General features: G+C 43.7%; 1 long non-coding RNA gene across 1 annotated transcript in view; it reads right to left on the bottom strand.

The window, feature by feature from the left end:
* Positions 1–19,812, bottom strand: part of LOC116746762 — a 143,958-nt gene that overhangs the window by 67,529 nt on the left and 56,617 nt on the right. The window lies entirely within an intron of this gene.

Here is a 19,812-nt window from a genome sequence, read left to right as displayed (position 1 = left end):
TCATTTAATCTTAATTACCTCCTTATAGGCCCATTTCCAAATATAGCCACACTGAGGGTTAGAGCTTCAACATATGAATTCTGGGGGAGATGCAAACACTCAGTCCATGAAGATGGCTTCCTGGATTCCATTAAGTGTTGTATAATCATCACCAAGAAATATTTCCATCTTGCCATAGGTGCTTTATGTTAAATCTTTTGTCTTATTTAAGTTTTTTTTTGGATTTTATACAGCAGGTTCTTATTAGTTACCTATTTTATGTGTATTAGTATATATATGTCAATCCTAATTGCCTTATTTAATTTTTAATTTAGAATCAAACTGTATTTAACTTTTTTTAAAAGTAGATTATGACGAAACTCTGTGAAGGTTAAAAAATGGTATTTATAGTTTTAAATTAGACATGATAGACTGTATCCTTACAGGCTTATTGCTGAAGAAACAAACAGTGTCATAAAATAGAGTATGAAAACTGAAAAAGTTAAACTTTCCAGAACAGTCTGGTTTATTCTGGGCACAGACTTAATCACTCTTGCTGCTAGGAGGACTACAATTTGCTACCACAGGAAAGCTTAAAATGTCAAACATATTCTTATAAAATACAATGCAAGCTGCCTGCAAATTAGACCACTTCTTTTTTTTTTCACCTGGCATAATTCCTCCTTCTATGCAGCTTTCATAACTGTGGCACTTACTTTGAATTGAAAGCCTCAGGTGTGTGAGGTAAACGTTCAAACCCTGCTACTTGCACTGGTTGGTTTTCGGAGGTGTGGACTGCTACAGACAATGAAGAGAATTACGAGATCTGAGCTATCAGGAAGGAGCTCAGTAGAAATGAAACAGGCTCAGCACTGATGCGAGCACACGGCAGGGAGCTGAGGTCAGGGAGCTCTGCCTGAAAAACCAAAGGCTGACAATCAGAGGGCCAGCACCCGAGGATGTAGCAGGAGGCCACAGGTCCAGTAAGCCTTTTCCAGCCTCCAGATCATGACCCAGAACCAACACAGCCTGAGAGCCATCAGTACAGATGTCACCAAACTGGTTCATCCAAAGCTGACCCCTCTAATGACCCGAATGTCTTTTTCTCCATTTTTTAGGTAGGCTTCCAACAGATTTAGTTGTCTGATCTCTTTTAAGCCCCAAGCCAACGAAGAGCAGCAAATTACAAGGGAGAAGAGAGAGACAGAGTGAAAAGTGACTGCCCACGGCAGGGTAGGGCAGAGAAACAGTCAAGATGCATTCAAAACCTAGTGCCACTTAGCGTAAATGCAGACACTCTGTTAGGCTCTGGAGAGCATCGCTGCTCTATAATACTTTGTCATAATTAACTCCTATGTTATCAATTTTAAAAAATGTGTTACATAGGCTCTTTAGAAAGACATAAGGGAATTCCCTGGCGGTGCAGTGGTTAGGACTCTTTGCTTTCACTGCTGAGGGTGCAGGTTCAATCCCTGGTTGGGAAACCAAAATCCTGCAAGTCGTGAGGTGTGGCCAAAAAAAAAAAAAAAAAAGCCACAGTACCTTGGTAATGAAAAGGGTCAACCTCAGCTATTTCTAATGTTCAATTATGTGACCTAGGTTTTTATTAAAATCGGTCTAAATTTTGAGTTCAGTATCTGTCTATTTAGCACAGGGCTTCCCAGACTAGTACAGGAGCTGGATGGCACATGCTAATACCACCCACCCTCCCAGAGTAGGAGCAAGATGCGGCGGGAGACCGGAAAGCACTCTGGCTTCTAGAACAAGCCATCAGTTGGAAATGAGTGGAGCCCGTCTGCCCGGGAGTTGGCCCCTGGGGAGGTGCATGGGGCGGGGGGAGGGTGGGGGAATAACGGCCTCATTCCTCCAGATCAGAGGAGCAAAAAATAGAGGTTACAACATCATCTCGTTTACATTATTCATTGTCCCTTTCAAGTTTTACATTATGAAATTATAATCCAAAGGCGTTAGCATCATCGTCAGTACAAGCACCAATGGTTAATACTCCTGAGGTAAGGGCAGTGTAAGTAACAAAATCCAGGTAGCATGAAAATAAACTTTTTCACAGTACTCAGAAAATTGGATTGAGAAGCAGAAATCTTCTGTAGATTTTGTGTGCAAACACTGCTTAACTGTAGGGCACAAGGTAAATCAGCTCCTGTATTTGTTTTCTCTCTGAAATGATCATCTAAAGATACGTACAGGGCCCCGAAATCTTCCACCAGTTAAATTAATCACTAGTGTGTTGGGCAAAAGCACAAGTGAAAAACCATCCAAGGCTTTAGGAACAAGCATGTTCCATGGGGGGATGGGACAGTGCAGGAGTTTAGGGCTTCAAAGCCATGTTCTTTGCTCCTGTCCCACCCTATCGCTTCCACACAAAGACTGAACCTCAGCAGAACACAGGGAAGTCAGAGCGACGATGACAAGTGTTTGGTTACCTCGGAGGTTTTTCTTGTAGTAGAGCTGACGTTAAAATGACTTTCTCTGTTGGCATTTGACCAACTCAAGCCCACATCATTTCAATTATTTCTTAAGTTTTTACCCCTAACACACTATACCTAAGTGTATGTATCCTTTCTAATTAAAGCAGCTATTTAAAATTGGTAATTTCTAGGGAAGGCGACTTCTGAATTAAAAATTTTTCTTGTTAAGAATGGAAGCTGTCATTCCCACGGTAGAATAACAATCACTAATCAATTTAGAAAGCCAGACCAGTACTAAATACATTTTTAGAACATTGTCTTTATACTGTGATTATCCATATGAAAGCAATAACTGGGACTAAGCTATTAACAAATTATGAATTTCTTCTGAAGCACTGTTACAAGTTTAGTTTACCACCGTCACTGCACAGGCTGAAAGGACTTTGTGATACGGTTTCTAAAAAGGGACACACCACCATAGATGAATTTCTATTTTATTTATTTTTTTGTGGTACGCAGGCCTCTCACTGTTGTGGCCTCTCCCATTGCGGAGCACAGGCTCCGGACGCGCAGGCTCAGCGGCCATGGCTCACGGGCCCAGCCGCTCCACGGCATGAGGGATCTTCCCGGACCGGGGCACGAACCCGTGTCCCCTGCATCGGCAGGCGGACTCTCAACCACTGCGCCACCAGGGAAGCCCTGAATTTCTATTTTAAATGAGATGCTACCCAGATCACAAAAGACATACATGCTAAGGGACTATAAAGGTCTGCAGAATTATGTGCTCTTCCTGGGACGTGGCCTGTTCGATAAGGATGAGGTCAGAAAGGGAACAAAGCGGGCAGAGCTTCCTGATTTTTGTTCCTTTAATCTAGAAAGCCATGGATTTGCTCTTTGGAATTGCTGGAAAAGAATTTTCCTTTCATAAACAAACATTGATCCTTTAGCAATTTCTGATTTATCTGTCATAAGGAGCTACCATAGCTCTTTTAATTAATTACCAGAGTCTCTTCATGTTCTCTAATCTGAGGTCTGAATGTTTACAGAATGCAGTCAGGGTAAGAGGAATCCTAGTGATGTTGTGAGGTTCGAGCTGGAGTCCACGTGGACTGGGTGTTCAGCTCCCCCCACCCCACCCCGGGCGGGACCGGCCCTCGGGATGAGGCGCACAGGCAGCCCAGGGGCTTCGACTCTGAGTCGCTCACAGGAGGCACCAGCAGGGCACCTCCACCTCTCCCAGTAGGTTTTATGCAATTTAACAACGTCGGTTAATTACGAGAAGAGCTCAGGCATGATGAACAGAAAAGATGCCCGGTATTAACTACCCTGGCCTGGCCTGAGCAGCGTCACAGAGAGAAGCAACCGATCTGCAGCCCTTCAGAAGTCGTCATAGAGGCATCTCCTCCTCACACACTTAGGAAAACCAGAGTCCCTCCCTCTCGTGGTTACACCCCGGCTGGGCTCTGAGACAGAGCTGCCTACTTCTGTGCCCACACAGGCTTGTAAGTCTACTTTCCTGTTTTGTGTCATTTATATATAAACACACACACACACACACACACACACATACAGAGAGAGAGAGAGAGAGAGAGAGAGAGAAAGAGAGAAAGAGAGAAAGAGAGAAAGAGAGAGAGAGAATTCCTTGAGATCCTAGGCTCCCTCGCTGATAGTAAGCATCCCTTTCTAGCCCCTTCCTGGGGCCCCTCCAATACTACTTAGTTTTTTCCAGGTAAGAAAACCATATTTTCTTACTTATATATATTTTGTACACACATATTGTATTTTACCTGTGTGAACAAAATTGTATGAAAACAGCAAATTTACTCTGTTCACTTTTGTAGACATGTGCTATCGTTAAACAGACCAGTCTGTTCTTTCACTGTCCTTGAACTTTTGACTCTGTGATGTCTTTTACGTAAGCCTGTTTTTCCTCTGTTCGCACTATTTCTAAAGTAGCACTGGACCGACTTTTATACTGTATTGTATTCTCCATCACACAGAACAGTACAGAGAGAATGGTTATAGCAGTTGTACTCCACTTTGCATTGTACCATTATTCCAGTTCCTTCTTTTTTTTTTGTTTCATTTTGTTTTTATTTTTTTTATTGGAGTATAATTGCTTTACGATGTTGTGTTAGTTTCTGCTGTACAATGAAGTGAATCAGCTATACGTATACATATATCCCCTCCCTCTTGGACCTCCCTCCCCCCTCCCCATTCCACCCATCTAGGCCATCACAGAGCACTGACCTGAGCTCCCTGTGCTATACAGCAGGTCCCCACTAGCTATCTATTTTACACACGGTAGTGTATTTATGTCAAACCTAATCTCCCAGTTCATCCCACCTTCCCTTCCCACCTTGTGTCCACACACGTCCGTTCTTTACATCTGAGTTTCTATTCCTGCCCTGCAAACAGGTTCATCTGTACCATCTCTCTAGATTCCACATATATGTGTTAATACACAATATTTGTTTTTCTCTTTCTGACTTACTTCACTCTGTATGACAGTCTCTTGGTCCATCCACGTCTCTACAAATGACCCAATTTCATTCCATTTTATGGCTGAGTAACATTCCATTGTATATATGTACCATATCTTCTTTATCCATTCATCTGTCGATGGACATTTAGGTTGCTTCCATCTCCTGGCTATTGTAAATAGTGCTGCAATGAACATTGGGGTACATGTGACTTTTTGAATTATGGTTTTCTCAGGGTGTATGCCCAGTAGTGGGATTGCTGGGTCATATGGTAGCTCTATTTTTAGTTTTTTAAGGAACCTCCATACTGTTCTCCCCAGTGGCTGTATCAATTTACATTCCCACCAACAGTGCAAGAGGGTTCCCTTTCCTCCACACCCTCTCCAGCATTTGTTGTTTGTAGGTTTTCTGATGATGCCCATTCTAACTGGTGTGAGGTGATACCTCATTGTAGTTTTGATTTGCATTTTTCTAATAATATAGTGATGTTGAGCAGCTTTTCATGTGTCTGTTAGCAGTCTGTAAGTCTTCTTTGGTGAAATGTCTATTTAGGTCTTCTGCCCATTTTTTGATTGGGTTGTTTGTTTTTTTTGATACTGAGCTGTATGAGCTGTTTGTATCTTTTGGAGATTAATTCTTCGTCTGTTGCTTCATTTGCAAATATTTTCTCCCATTCTGAGGGTTGTCTTTTTGTTTTGTTTATGGTTTCCTTTGCTGTGCAAAAGCTTTTAAGTTTAATTAGGTTCCATTTGCTTATTTTTGTTTTTATTTTCATTACTCTAGGAGGTGGGTCATAAAAGATCTTGCTGTCATTTATGTTAAAAAGTGTTTTTCCTATGCTTTCCTCTAAGAGTTTTATAGTGTCCACTCTTACATTTAGGTCTTTAATCCATTTTGAGTTTATTTTTGTGTATGGTGTTAGAGAGTGTTTTAATTTCATTCTTTTACATGTAGCTGTCCAGTTTTCCCAGCACCACTTATTGAAGAGGCTGTCTTTTCTCCATTGTATGTTCTTGCCTCCTTTGTCATAGATTAGATGACCATAGGTGCGTGGGTTTACCTCTGGGCTTTCTATCCTGTACCATTGATCTATATTTCTGTTTTTGTGACAGTACCATACTGTCTTGATTATGTAGCTTTTTAGTATAGTCTGGAGTTGGGGAACCTGATTCCTCCAGTCCAGTTCCCTCCATGGACCATTATTCCAGTTCATTCCGTGGACCATTTTACCAGTTCCTTCCATGGACTATTATTCCAGTTCTTTCTGAGGACTATCATTCCAGTTCATTCTCATGGCTCCATGGGTGCAGGGCTTTTTGCTGTGAGCCTGTGCTGCATTGGTCAGATCTCGGGCTGATGTCTTCTGGGCTGTCTGACATGTTTAGATGTCAGGGAAAGAGAAGAGTTCACTGCCCTGACCTGGTCTTCTTTGAGCTTTGCAATGTATTCCAATGTGTTAGATGTTTCATGCAGCTGTCAATATTAACACTGCTCCCCAGATTAGGGTCTTAAAAATATCCAGCCAAGTTTAAAAAGTATTAGCTACAGAAAATTATAATTTCATTTGGACCTGGAAATAGGAATTGGCACCAAAGCTTTTTATTTGACTGTCAGTCACTTCACACTTTCCCAGGCTCAGTCTGGGGGGAGTGATAGTTTTGGGGACTGTGATAAAAAGACATTCGAGTCTGGGATAGACTGTTGATGCTTGAAAGTCATCTTGTGCTCTTGGGATGTTAAAGCACATTTCTATTTGAAGAATCAGAGTCTTAAAAGAGGAAGGGCACTTTAGAAATGATCTCTACTTCTTTATATCTAAGTTGAAGTCACATATACCAAGAAAAGCTAAGAGACTTGCCCAAGGTCACATGGCCAGTGACAACCTGGGCCTATGTCATCTCCCAATACAGTATTTTTTCATCACATCAAAATGCCCCGAGTTCTCCTTTTGAAGTTTTATTTGTGAAGCTTAACGTATTGGTGTTTTGATTTTTAAACTGTGTATTTTATTGATTGCATAAATGTAAAGGAAGAACACACTTGTGTTTGTCTTCCCTACTCTCACACTGCTTCACTTCTGGTCCCCAGATGTGGAGGTTTCCCATATGTCTGAGAGTTCTGCCACACCAGCCGAGTGTCCTACAATTTAACTCAATCCTGACATCATCCACCTGGAGATAGACTTGGACACCACAAGTCAAGGGCTCAGTCCCACAAGATTGCTACCCTCCTGCCACACACACACACACACACACACACACACACACACACACACACACACATCAGATGCCGATGGTAAGTCCAGGTTGTCACCTGTGCTCTGACTGACTGGTTAATAAATCGGGGGTTCCCATGACTCCCTACTCAGATTAGATTAATTTGTTAGAGAAGCTCACAGAACTCAGGAAAATATTTTACTTACTAGGTTACTGGCTTGTTTTTAAAAGGTATAACTCAGGAACAGCCAGATGGAAGAGATGCATAGGGCAAGGTCTGGACCTTTCAAGGCCCCAAGCTTCTGCCCCCTTGGAGTCTGAGGTATGACACCCTGGTGGCGCAGTGGTTGAGAGTCCGCCTGCTGATGCAGGGGACACGGGTTCGTGCCCCGGTCCCAGAAGATCCCACATGCCGCGGAGCGGCTGGGCCCGTGAGCCATGGCCGCTGAGCCTGCGCATCCGGAGCCTGTGCTCCGCAGCGGGAGAGGCCACAGCAGTGACAGGTCCTCATACCACAAACATATCCTGACATGTGGATATGTTCTTGTCCACCAACATGGAAGCTCTTCAAATCCTATCCTTTTGGGTTTTTAATGAAGGAATGATTGATTAAATCCTTGGCCCTTGGTGTTTGAACTCTCTGGAGATCTGGGGGATAGGCCTGTAGGTCCAACCCTCCAATCATGTGATTGGTTCCCCTGGCAACCAGCCCCTTCCTCAGGGGCTTTCCAAAGGTCACCTCAACAGAAACTCAGGTGTGGTTGAAAGGGGCTGGTTATTTATTAATAACAGAAGACACTCATTTCGCCTTTATGCTCTTGGAGCTGTTTCAGGAACTGAGAAAAAACTAAATATTATAACAAAAGATGCCCCTGTGGCTCTCATATAGGAAATGATAAGGGTTTTAGGAGCTCTGTGCCAGGAACAGTGGAGGAAGACCAAATATATATTTCTTATTATAAATTGCAATATCACACTGACTGACTACTTATGGATAACATGCCCTAATGAACAAGAAAAATATGGAGAAACCCCCACTGACTAAAATTATTAAACAAGAAAATGGGGAGAAAAGCACAAAATGGATATTGCTAAGAATTTCAGAAAGAGAGCTTTGCAAACTTCAGCTACATATTTTCCCCTTGGATATATTTGCATGTGGTTATAACTTTTATATGTTGTAAGCACATTTTCACGACTGGAATTATTTTGGATTTTTATGTTTAAATTAAATATTTCCTATTCATTTACCCAATTAAGATGATACGGGTGCCTGCTGTACGCCAGGCTGTGTTCACAGTGCTGGGTGTATAGGTCAGTGAACCAAAAACACCTGGTTCCATGTTGTCTACAAACCAGTTAAAGCAGACAGGCAATAAGCAACTAGAGCAGGTTGTTGAAATGAAACAGTTTCTTGTTTTCATTTCTTGCACGGAAGTGCAGGAATACAGTAGTATTAGTCAACATCCCATCAGGAAAACAGAAACCCCACTAGTTATGTTAACAGAGGGAATTTAATATAAGGAATTGGTTAAACAGGCATTAGAGGACTGAAAGTCATAGAGGGAACAAGTAACATAGGAATTGTCATCCTGTGCTGGGGGATCCAAGAGAAGAGAATGGGCTTTTCAGAACCTAGAAGCTTAGAGGAGGGGCCCCTGGAGCTGGGAACCAGCCCTCAGAAACTCAGAGAGGACCCATGGAGTTAGGACCCAGACTCTGGGAAGGGGGTGCTGGCTAGCTAGTGCTGTTACCTTGAGAGCTCAGACAGGGGGCCCTGAGGGGCTGGGAACAGATCTCTTGGCAAGAGTGCTGCCTGGCTTGGAGGTATCTCTCAGGCGTGGGCAAAGAGCTGGTGCTGGGAGAGTGGAAAAGAACTGGGAACTGATTGCTCCCGGAAGCAAATGGTGCTGTGGGGTGCAGGACTGTTGCCAGGTTACACTGGCAGGAACAGGAAGCAACCAGAAAGGGGCTGGTCCCTCCTCCTTCCTCTCACCTACCAGACTCGCTCTGGTGTGGTGTGCCCTGTGTGCAGAGCCACTTGGCAAGGAAGAAATATTGTCTGCAGAGCCCCATGCCCACAACACAAGTTGTGGAGAAAGGGGGTGCAGGGACCACACTTCACAACAGGCAGGGTCCCAAAGACGTTAGGGGGCAGTTACTGTCATGGGCTGAAACTACTTGCTACGACACCCAAGCAGGACTTGCAGGAGAAAGGGCAGAAATCTGTTAACATTTACCATTTTAACCATTTTTAAGTGCACAGAGCAATGGCATTAAGTACGTTCACATTGTTGGGCAACCAACTTCAAGAATTATTTTCCTCTTCCTAAGCTGAAACTTCGTAAACAGTAACTCCCCCGCTCCTCCCTCAAATTCCCCAGCACCCCCCAACCTTGACCACCACTCCACTCTCTGTTTCTATGAATTTGACTACTCTAGAAAGCTCACAGAAGTGGACCATCCAATATTTGTCCTTTTGTGTCTTACATCACTTGACATAATGTCTTCAAGGTTCATCCATGTTGTAGTGCACGTCAGACTTTCATTCCTTTTAAGGCTGGATGATGTGAAATCTGGTTTTGTGACCCTTAGGCCAACATCCATGTTGAAGGACTTGAACACTGGTGAGATGACTGATTTAGAGAGATTGTTTCTGGCGTGCTGTGGATAATCCCTTTCCCTGCTAACACACACACACGCGTGCGCGCACACACACACACACACACACACGGCATCTTGGGGGAAGAGAGGGAAATGTTTGTTCCATCCTCAAGTGGCAGGGCCCCTAGGAAATGTGACAAGGGATGGTGAAGCACGCTGGGGTAGCAGCTGGGAGCAATATTCACCCCAGGTCTGAAGGGGAAAGGGAAAAAGACTAGTTACTTGGCAAGAACTTTGATCTCTGGAAAGAGCAGCCCAGCAGAAGTTGTGGCCATCAGGAGAGAAACAAGGCCACTGTTAAACCCAGGCCCTTGTGGGAGGGAGCTGGCATAATAAATAAGTTCACCTCTGTCTCCTCCCAAATCCTGCTTCTGCCCTTCATTGGCCCAAACCAGATGGAAGCCTGAGGGCAAAGCAGAGCCTCCTGGAGATGGTGCTAGGAGATGGTGTTGCTAACAGAAGCCTGGTAGGCAAAGCAAGAAAATACAAATCCAGATTGAATGTTTACCCCATCTCATTCCCCTCTAGTTGCTCCACCTCCATGATGAAAAGTGGCCCCAGACAATCAACCTGCTATCAGGCAAACAGCTGGTTCCCTTGGAGCTTTGTATCCCATCGTGGGCTCAGGGTTTACGACCTCTGCTGGTCGACTGAGCACTCGGTCACGGGGGCAGCAGGATCAGCCTGGAAAAAGGATCATATTATTGAGCACATATATAGCCTCCATCCTTGTCAACATGGCAGCCCAAGGAGTTCATGCACCCAAAGAGTCAAAGCTCTCGAGGAGTGGAGAAGGAGGTTGTGCTGGCCATCTTATATTCTTTTTTTTTTTTTTAAGATGTTGGGGGTAGGAGTTTATTTATTTATTTATGGCTGTGTCAGGTCTTCGTTTCTGTGCAAGGGCTTTCTCTAGTTGTGGCAAGTGGGGGCCACTCTTCATCGCGGTGTGCGGGCCTCTCACTATCGCGGCCTCTCTTGTTGCAGAGCACAGGCTCCAGACGCGCAGGCTCAGTAGCTGTGGCTCACGGGCCTAGTTGCTCCGCAGCATGTGGGATCCTCCCAGACCAGGGCTCGAACCCGTGTCGCCTGCATTAGCAGGCAGATTCTCAACTACTGCGCCACCAGGGAAGCCCGGCTATCTTATAGTCTTGAGTTAAAGATTCTCACACGGTGGAGCCATTCTGAGAGGTCCATCCATTCGATTCTTCCCCAAACTGTGTTTCTCTGTTACTAACATGCCAATCCGGCAGCCACTACATGGCGTGAAGCACGTCATCTTGCCAGACCTTAGCGGATCTTTGGCCAAGCAACGTATGGCATCTCAATTCTGGCTGGGCCACCACTGAGTCCAGACTCTGAGATACCTGATGGGCAAGCTCCTTGGAGCCCCTCCCTTTGGGCAGGTTGGCACAGTGAATCCAGAACCTTTGGTAAGGGTGCCCATATTGGTAAATCTGGTACAATCTAAAATTATATTTCCCTCTTTTTGGCAGCCTCCCTCAGAATCCACACGTGTGGACATTTACCCCAGCTCTTTGTTTTCTACCTTCAACGTCTGTAATTCTCCTGGTGTGTAAGCCTTCGGGGTTTGACTTCGTCTCCCTGGGCCGTGCAGGAAAGTGACTGGGTACCGACCTGGGGACAGTGAGAGGTGGAGGGAATGTAGGTGAGGAGGGGGCCAACCTATGTCCCTCTTACTGGAAACCCTCTCTGGTGGGGGAACTGTAGGGCCTACAAGGAAATAAGGAGGTGCTGGATCCATTAATTCTCAGTCCTGTTTTCAGGGCCCAGTCTATCCCCCCAAGAAATGTCCTAACTTTCTCATAAAATACTTGGTGACTCTGTGAATGCAAGTAATTCGGCAACCCACAAGCTCTAACTTGGAGTTTAATTTTCAGCTGCTTTAGCTTCAAGAGATAAGAGAATCAGGCTTAAGAATGAAGTAATTTGAGTTTGTTTTACGCTTAAGCTCTCTGAGTGTCTTATCTCCCTTCTGGAATTCCGTATCTTCTTCTGTATTGTTCTCAGGGATGCAGAGTAGGTCCCCACAGCCTTGCCTCTTTAGGCGCCTCATTCCTATGACCACAGGTGACTAACTGATTTAGCCTTTTGCTACTATAAGCCATTAGATGCCCGATTCCCTTTCTGAAACATTAATGGTGGTTTTCAGAATCTTTGTATCTCTCTGAACGGACTGGACTGTAACAACTACTGATATTTAAAAAAAATTAGTCGAGGGCTTCCCTGTTGGCACAGTGGTTAAGAATCCACCTGCCAATGCAGGGGACATGGGTTCGAGCCCTGGTCTGGGAAGATCCCACACGTCACGGAGCAACTAAGCCCGTGCGCCACAACTACTGAGCCTATGCTCTAGAGCCCATGAGTCACAAATACTGAAGCCCGCATGCCACACTACTGAAGTCCAAGCCCACAACAAAGACAAGCCATCGCAATGAGAAGCCCGTGCACCGCAATGAAGAGTTGCCCCCACTCGCCGCAACTAAAGAGGGCCCTGCACAGCAACGAAGACCCAACACAGCCAAAAATAAATTAATTAATTTTTAAAAATTAGTTGAAGTTTTTAATTGCAAGCAGTGGAAATTAATCCTAGACATCTTAAGTAGAGAAGGAAACTTTCTGGAATACACTGGGGACTGCACAAAATCAAGAGAGTCTAGGCTGGAAAATGGGCACAAACCAAGACCATCTGAAAAAGACATTGCCAAGTTCCCACTGGAGCCTCCAGGGGAGGGTCTGTCCTTGCCTCCTCCAGCCTCTGGAGGATCCAGTTCCTTGGCTTGTAAGCAGAGCTCCGACTTGTAGACTCCAGAATTGTGAGAAAGTAGGTTTCTGTTGTTTAAGCCACCCAGTCTGTGGTACTTTGTTATGACAGCCCTACCAAACTAGTACACCATCCCACCAGGTGAGGGAAGCGGGAAAACTTCCCTGCTTCAGTGGCCATGGAGAAAGGTGAGGTCCTGCATCTCACCAGTACTGCACACTAGAGGCTGTCCCTAATCACAAATACAGCTGGATGTGAGGCAGTCCAAAGACACAAGGCAATGGCCACCAAAATGCTAGTACTGATGTGTTTCTGTATACCACAGAGTAGACACAAGGGAGCACAAGGCAGTGAATCCTAGTTGGGGTCAGGAAATATGACCCAAGCTGAACCTTCAAAGAGAACTGTGTCTGGTAGGTGGCCTAGAGAAGAAAGGTAATTCCAGGCAGAGGGAAGAGATGAGCAAAAAGCACGAAGACCTCAAATGTCTAAACCGTTCAGAGAATCGCAAGTCACAAAGGTGACACCAGGTAAGGAGCTTGTGCCTGAGTGTGAATCAGCTAAGTTGCTAAGCTGATGGCCTTTTTGGGGACTGGCACTGTAGGGCACAGGGCATGGAGCTGGGGGGTGGGACATCACAAGGGACAGTGCTGGGGATGGGCTGGGGTCAGACTGTGGAGGGCTTTATGACCTGTTGAGATATTTGGACTTTCTCTTTAAGTCCGAAGAGGGGGAGCAAGACATGACTGTGACAGTGCTGTAGAGGATGAACTTCAGGACACAGAGCTGTGAAGGCAGGGAGATTGGTGGGTTGGGAAACCACTGTATTAATCTGCTCTCCTAAACCCAGTTCTTTTTTTTTTTTTGGCTGCGCCACACGACTTACAGGATCTTAGTTCCCCAACCAGGGATTGAACCCGTGCCCCGGCAGTGAAAGTGCCGAGTTCTAACCACCGAACTGCCAGGGAATTCCCTAAACCCAGTTGTCTATTCCAGTGTTGGTTTGTGACAGTGTTTTCATCAATCTGTAGTAAAATGATAACTTTTTAAAAGGTAGAGTAAATTTTTCATAAAGCTGAATTTTATTTAATTTTAAAGGACTTCTTCAGTTCAAAATTATGACCTCCCAACATCTGTGGGGATAAACTGTTTATTCATCGATGCAATCATGGTGTCAGTGAATAACAGGTCTTTTAAAAAAATATAGGTGTGTGCCAGCCTTCAAGTGAAGAAGCAGCTGGTCTCTCTGGTTCTCCAAATGTCCCTTTGAGATTTTCCGGGTCCGTGAAATCCACAAGAGTGTGAACTCCTGGATTACTAGGGGAGGGCTTAAGCTCAGGCTGAGGCAGTGGGGAAGGAGACGGGGAGATGCATAAGGGGAATAAGACGGAGGTGGAATCTAAAGGACAACATACTTGACAGTCCAGATTTTACTGTACTTTGCACATAGACTCTCTTCCTGAACGTCAAATATACAATCAGATTTCTTTTCTTTTGGGTCAATTGTATTATAAACATATTTTATAAAATACACCAATACATAATTCACCCTCACGTTTCTCCCCTTAATTCCATTCTTAGAATAACCATCACATGATTTATAGTTTTACGGTTGACTACATGGGCTTCCCGCAAAAGCTCCTTCTTTTTTTTTTTTTTTTTTTAAAAGCTCCTTCTTGAACAATCATTTGACAAGAAGATTCTAAAATGACCATGAGATCCCTTGTCGTGCCACCTGCTGAAAGCTTCTTCCCTCAGAGGACAGGGGATGGCTATTGTGCTGCGTCTCTTCTGGCTTCGCCTTTCGTGATGTCAGAACCATCTTCTTCCCAGCTCCTGTTCTGGGAGCCTATTGCCCCGACTTTAACACAGACTGAGCTGGTTTCATCAAACTGTCACGAGCAGCAGATGCCCGGGTGGGGGGAGAGCTGGGGGTTATATTCTCATGTGTCTTAAATCTCATATTTGACTTTGTTCTTCTCTGGCATTCTCTAACCTACACAATCAAGATGAACTGTGATAGAGTCACAATGGATACGGCCCAGCCAGTGCCCGCGGAGAAGCAGCCTTGGGATAACAGATCTCATGATCAGGACTGTGCTTCCTCATTTCCTACTTTTTTGTATTCTCCACCCGGAACCACCCCCCGCCCCTCACACAGACACACATTCCTCGCCTAGATGTTACCACCTTCATTTCCTTTATTTAGATTCTGGAGATACTATTCTACCCTGACGTGAAGTCAATTTAGACACACAGTCTTCGAACATTTTCAAGAAAACCAAGTATTCTTTCGGACTATGTGATCTTTCCCCTAAAAGAACCCCCCTCATTTTGTCCACATTCTTTCCACATATATTTACTCCAGGGTAACCTTTCAGTCCCTGTTGGGATTACAGAGAGGGTCCTATTCTCCCAGTGCTACATATTTTGTTATTTGAAAGCCCTGAGTTTGTTCTGCTCATAGGATTTCAATTAGAAATGCCAGCTGCCCTGCTCCTACCATTTCTACTATAATCTCTGGTGTATCATTAAGTGGTTCTGTGTAGCATAGGCAATACTAATTAGAACAGCACCCTGGTTTACATGCCTCGTTATTTAGAGGGAGTAATACTCAGAGTTAAAGGATCACTCCAGATTATATTTATTTTATTTTTATGGCTGTGACTGGTCTTAGCGGCAGCACGCAGGATCTTCATTGAGGCGTGGGGGATCTTTTGTTGCGGCCTGTGGGCTTCTCTCTAGTTGTGGCGTGTGGGTTTTTCTCTCTCTAGTTGAGGCGCACAAGCTCAGTAGTTGTGGCGTGTGAGCTCAGTAGTTGTGGCGTGCAGGCTTAGTTGCCCTGTGGCATGTGGGATCTTAGTTCCCCGACCAGCGATGGAACCCATGTCCCCTGCATCAGAAGGTGGATTCTTTACCACTGGACCATCAGGTAAGTCCCCGCCCCAAATTATAAACGCTGACACTGCTTGCTACCTTTGCTGTTCTATCAATAAATCATATGCTTGCTCCCTATGGTGTCATTCAACCGTTAGTCGGTGTCACTCTCGTATTCACCTGTAGCTTCTGGAGAGAGCACCACCCATCTCTGTTCTCAGAGCTACCAAAAGCAACAGTTGCCTAGTAGTTTCTCAGTCGGTATGTCTTGGATTAAGTCTAATTACTCTAGAATCCTAATAGCACATGGCGAACCTCTCCTCTAACATGTATTGGGGCTGACTATTGGTGACTCATGGTCTCCTAACCTAATTTTTTTTCTTGCTCTGCACAATCTCTTGATTTAATTCACTCCCTTTCTGTGGTGGGCTGGGTTTTAAATTATAAATGATAACTGCCTCCGGGTGAAAAAGAGTTTTTAATAAACACCTTATTACCTCTTCACTGGACCAGCCCAACAACTTTAATTTTTTAATTGTGCAGAGATTTTTCCATGTAAATAGAAATGATCGTTAACTGGTTCCTTGCCTTTGCCTCTTGGGTCCATCCCCTGGACCAGGCTGGTGCTCAGGAGATTCTGTTTTTTAAGCTATTTGAGTCAGACCAAACTGTATTTGGTTGTGTCTGAACACTATATGCCTTCTCTCTTTGGGAATAAATGGTAAAAGTTAAAAAAAAATGTCACTGCCAAGTCCTAGGATAATGATGATTTTTAAATGATTTCTAGTCCAGCCTGCTCCCCTGAGCTTCATATCCATCTTACTTGGTTGTCCTTCAGATACCACAAAAACAATACGTCCAAACCTGAACCCTCCCTCGGATGTATTCCCTCTGACAGTGAACTGTAGCACCATCTAAAGGGCCTTCTTTTTTATTCTTCTCTGCCTTTCTTCACATATTTTTACCACAGACACCGACTGAGTGCTGTGTAAATTGCAATACTCAACAAGGATGCAGTGATCATTAGATCCACTGTCCCTATCTGGAAAATGTTGCCGTCAATTACAGAACATAAGGAATATATACCAACAGCCCGGGCCATACTATAAAATATAATGTGTTACTGATCACTGTGGCAATTCCGTTACAACACCTAGTCCTTCTTATAGCCTCTTTCCTGTAGATGCATACATCTTAAGGAACCTTCTCTGGCTGTATTCACATGCATTCCAAAGGAAGCGTCTGTCACAGTTTATATATGGTCATTACCAAAGTTTCCTTTTGTTTGCCTTTCATTCTCACTCTCTCTCTCCCTTTATTTTAGGATGGAGGTGGTAGATCTTACAGGATCAGCCTTATCAGTATCACTGCTTCCTCTTCAGTGTGTTCTTTGCCTTAACTTTTCACCAAGTCCTATTAATGTGATGCTCTCTCCTTAATATCTCTTGGATTTTCCCCCTCCTAAGCATCCTTGATATCATTCTTTGTCTAAAGTATTTAACTAGGTTCTTTCTCTGTGAACCTGTCCAGGAAATACTAGTCTACACTCTTGCCATAGATTTCTGGAAACCAGATCAGATTTTGTCATTTCTCTCATTGACATAATTCTATGGCTCGCCATTATGTCCAGGATAAAATTTAACTCCTTAGAAAGCTAAACTAGGTCCTATGTGGTCTGACTCCTACATACTCTTACAGCATCACCTGTCCTTCCTCCCTCCCTCCCTTCCTCCCTCCCTCCCTGTCGACTGTCTAGGTAAGAGTGTGAACTCTGGAATCTAACCTTCTGGTTTCAAATCCTGGCTCTGCTATGTGACCTTGGAAAGTCACTTATGTTCTCAGTTTTCTTGTCTATAAAATGGGGACAAGACAGTTCCTGTTTCATGTAGTTATTGGGTAGATTGAATGAGTTAATATATGTTAAATGCTTACAACAGGCCCTGGATGGTAGTAAATAATATATGTTGTGTGTACATGTATGTGTGTCTTGCTATTATTGTTAAGTTACTTGAAGTTCATCAAAGATTATAATTAGTCTCATTTCTTTTTTTTTTGTATATGCTGCTTCCTATGGCTAGAATCATCCACTCCCACTTTACCTGACTTACCCCTACTGTCTTCGGAGCTCCAACTTGGTTGTCAGTCTCTCAAGGGAGCATTCACATGCGCCCCCCCGCCCCCCGCCAGGCTGGATGAGTTGCCTCTCCTACGTGCTCCTATAGCACCTGTGCACACCTGGATCATAATATTCATCATACCAGATGTGGGCTCTTGGCATTTGTGGTCTTAAATACTTGTGATGGCCCAAAGGTCCATGAGGTAGTAATTTGTAATAGGTTTATTTTATCTGTTAATCTTTCTATCAATCGATCAGTCTATCTATAGATCGATAGACAAAATAAGGCAAGGCATAAGTAGCTTGGGGATTCAGAAGCTCAGAAGCTCTCGGGATGTATCCACCGATAGTACAGGTTCTACCATATTTTAATTTTCTATTTCTTTGTATGTTTCCCGTATTAAATTTTGGATTCCTAAATTGGGGGACTTAAAAAAAACCTTTATCTCTAGTGCCTTATATTTATATAACAGAGGTTTAAATAATATTTACTGAGTGAATGAATGTGTATTTTTAATTTAATAGATTTTTACCCCAAAACTGACTTTGCCCCTGAGCCACAGTTTGAGGTGCTGACCCTCTTCCCAGGAAAATATACACACATGGTTAACCTCAAAATTTCAGAAGGTTTGAGTCACCTTTGCCCTCAAGGACAGTTTCCCATTTATTTAAGGAGAAAGGGAGGAGGAATGCATTTTTTAATACTAAATACTCTAGAGATGTATGGCTGATAAAGTAAAAGGACTCATTTGAATTCAATTTTTTAAAAGATAGATACTACCCTATTTTGTCTTTGCCCAGCAACTTCTTGGAAAAGTTAACATGATTCGTTTTCAAGAGAGGAAAATTTGGATCATAATTTAGAAAACTTATAGAAAGTCAATTATCTTTATAGGTGTTTGGGGGCTATGATTTGGGGATATAGAAGGAAAGTTCCCCACCCCTGCTTTCACCAGAGTAGCTCACACATGCCCGCTGCACTCTGAAATTCTTTTCATTTGCTACACTTTGTGACTAAGGCTTGGAACACTCTGTCCTCAGTGGCATATCTGAGAGGGTGAATGCATTTGGGCACTAATGCCTGACGGAAAGGTGCTTAGACAGCCAGGGTGGCTGGTGACAAAGCAGCCCCTAGGTCAGGGCAGGAAGGGTGAATCCCAGGGGACAGCCTTTAGCTTTGCCACTAGCATGGAGGCTCAGACGACAACATCATCTTCTTTATGATTAAGGCAGGTTCTAAAATTGCAAAAGGAAAGATGAGATCTTTTGGCTAGTAGCTCTTTCAAGACTCTTCCTAAATGTTCCTCCTAAAAAGCCAAGCTTTGTGGCTCTCAAAGATTGTATACCTGCATATGACTGAGAGATGTCTCACAGGTGTGAGAGATAACACGTTCAAATGTATATGCATATTCTGAAGACCAGACAGAAGCTTTCCAAAGCACACCCAAATCAGTGCTTCTTAAAGAGGGACCAAGAGTGGGGTGGATGGGGAGCTCGGGGGAGTTCGGGGACCATCCTGAGAATCACTGTAATAAAGGGGTACAGTTCGTGGCACTGAGGTGCACACACGAACGATGTGAAGACTGAGGAAAATGGTTGAGAACTATGATCAAGATTAAAGTCCACGAGCCTCATTTACAGGTAAGGAATCAGGGCCCCAGGTGTTACAGGATGGGCTTTTCCTACCGCACCAGACATCTCTTCAGACCTCATTTTACATCCTAAGACCTCTCCATTACAAAGTGCTTTCTGTCATACAAGGTCCTTTTTTTTTTTTTTTAAAAAAGTAACTCAGAGTCTCTTGATGAGCTTCATGACAGACCTGCTCTATTATGAAAAAAGAAAAAAGTAAATGCAAACAACGAAGAGTAACTAGGAATACTTGTCAAAGGGACGTGGAAATAGCTGATGATATGATCAAATATTGAACAGTTAAATTGTACTGGAATGACTTAATAACATTTAGTCATATCTCTTAAACAGTTACATTTAATTAAACCACTGCATTCAAAGTTGACTCTCAGTGCTTGTAACTTTTTGAGGAACAAGATGAAATCATCCAATTTAATTTTGGGAGCAAGTACTGTATGTTCTACAGAAAGCTGAGGAACTGATTCAGAAACCACTCTTATAGTTCTGGCATGTTTCATATATTAACAGTTCTTTCTAATCCCTTCTTCTCTGGGTAATTTATGCATCTGTCGAGGTCAACGTGGGCTGTAGCTGGTTCAATATTTTTATTATGTAAAATGAACTTTCGTATTTGTTT

This window comes from Phocoena sinus, chromosome 21 (genome assembly GCF_008692025.1).
Source record: "Phocoena sinus isolate mPhoSin1 chromosome 21, mPhoSin1.pri, whole genome shotgun sequence".
NCBI lineage: Eukaryota > Metazoa > Chordata > Mammalia > Artiodactyla > Phocoenidae > Phocoena > Phocoena sinus.
This window is presented reverse-complemented; position numbering and strand designations above follow the sequence as displayed.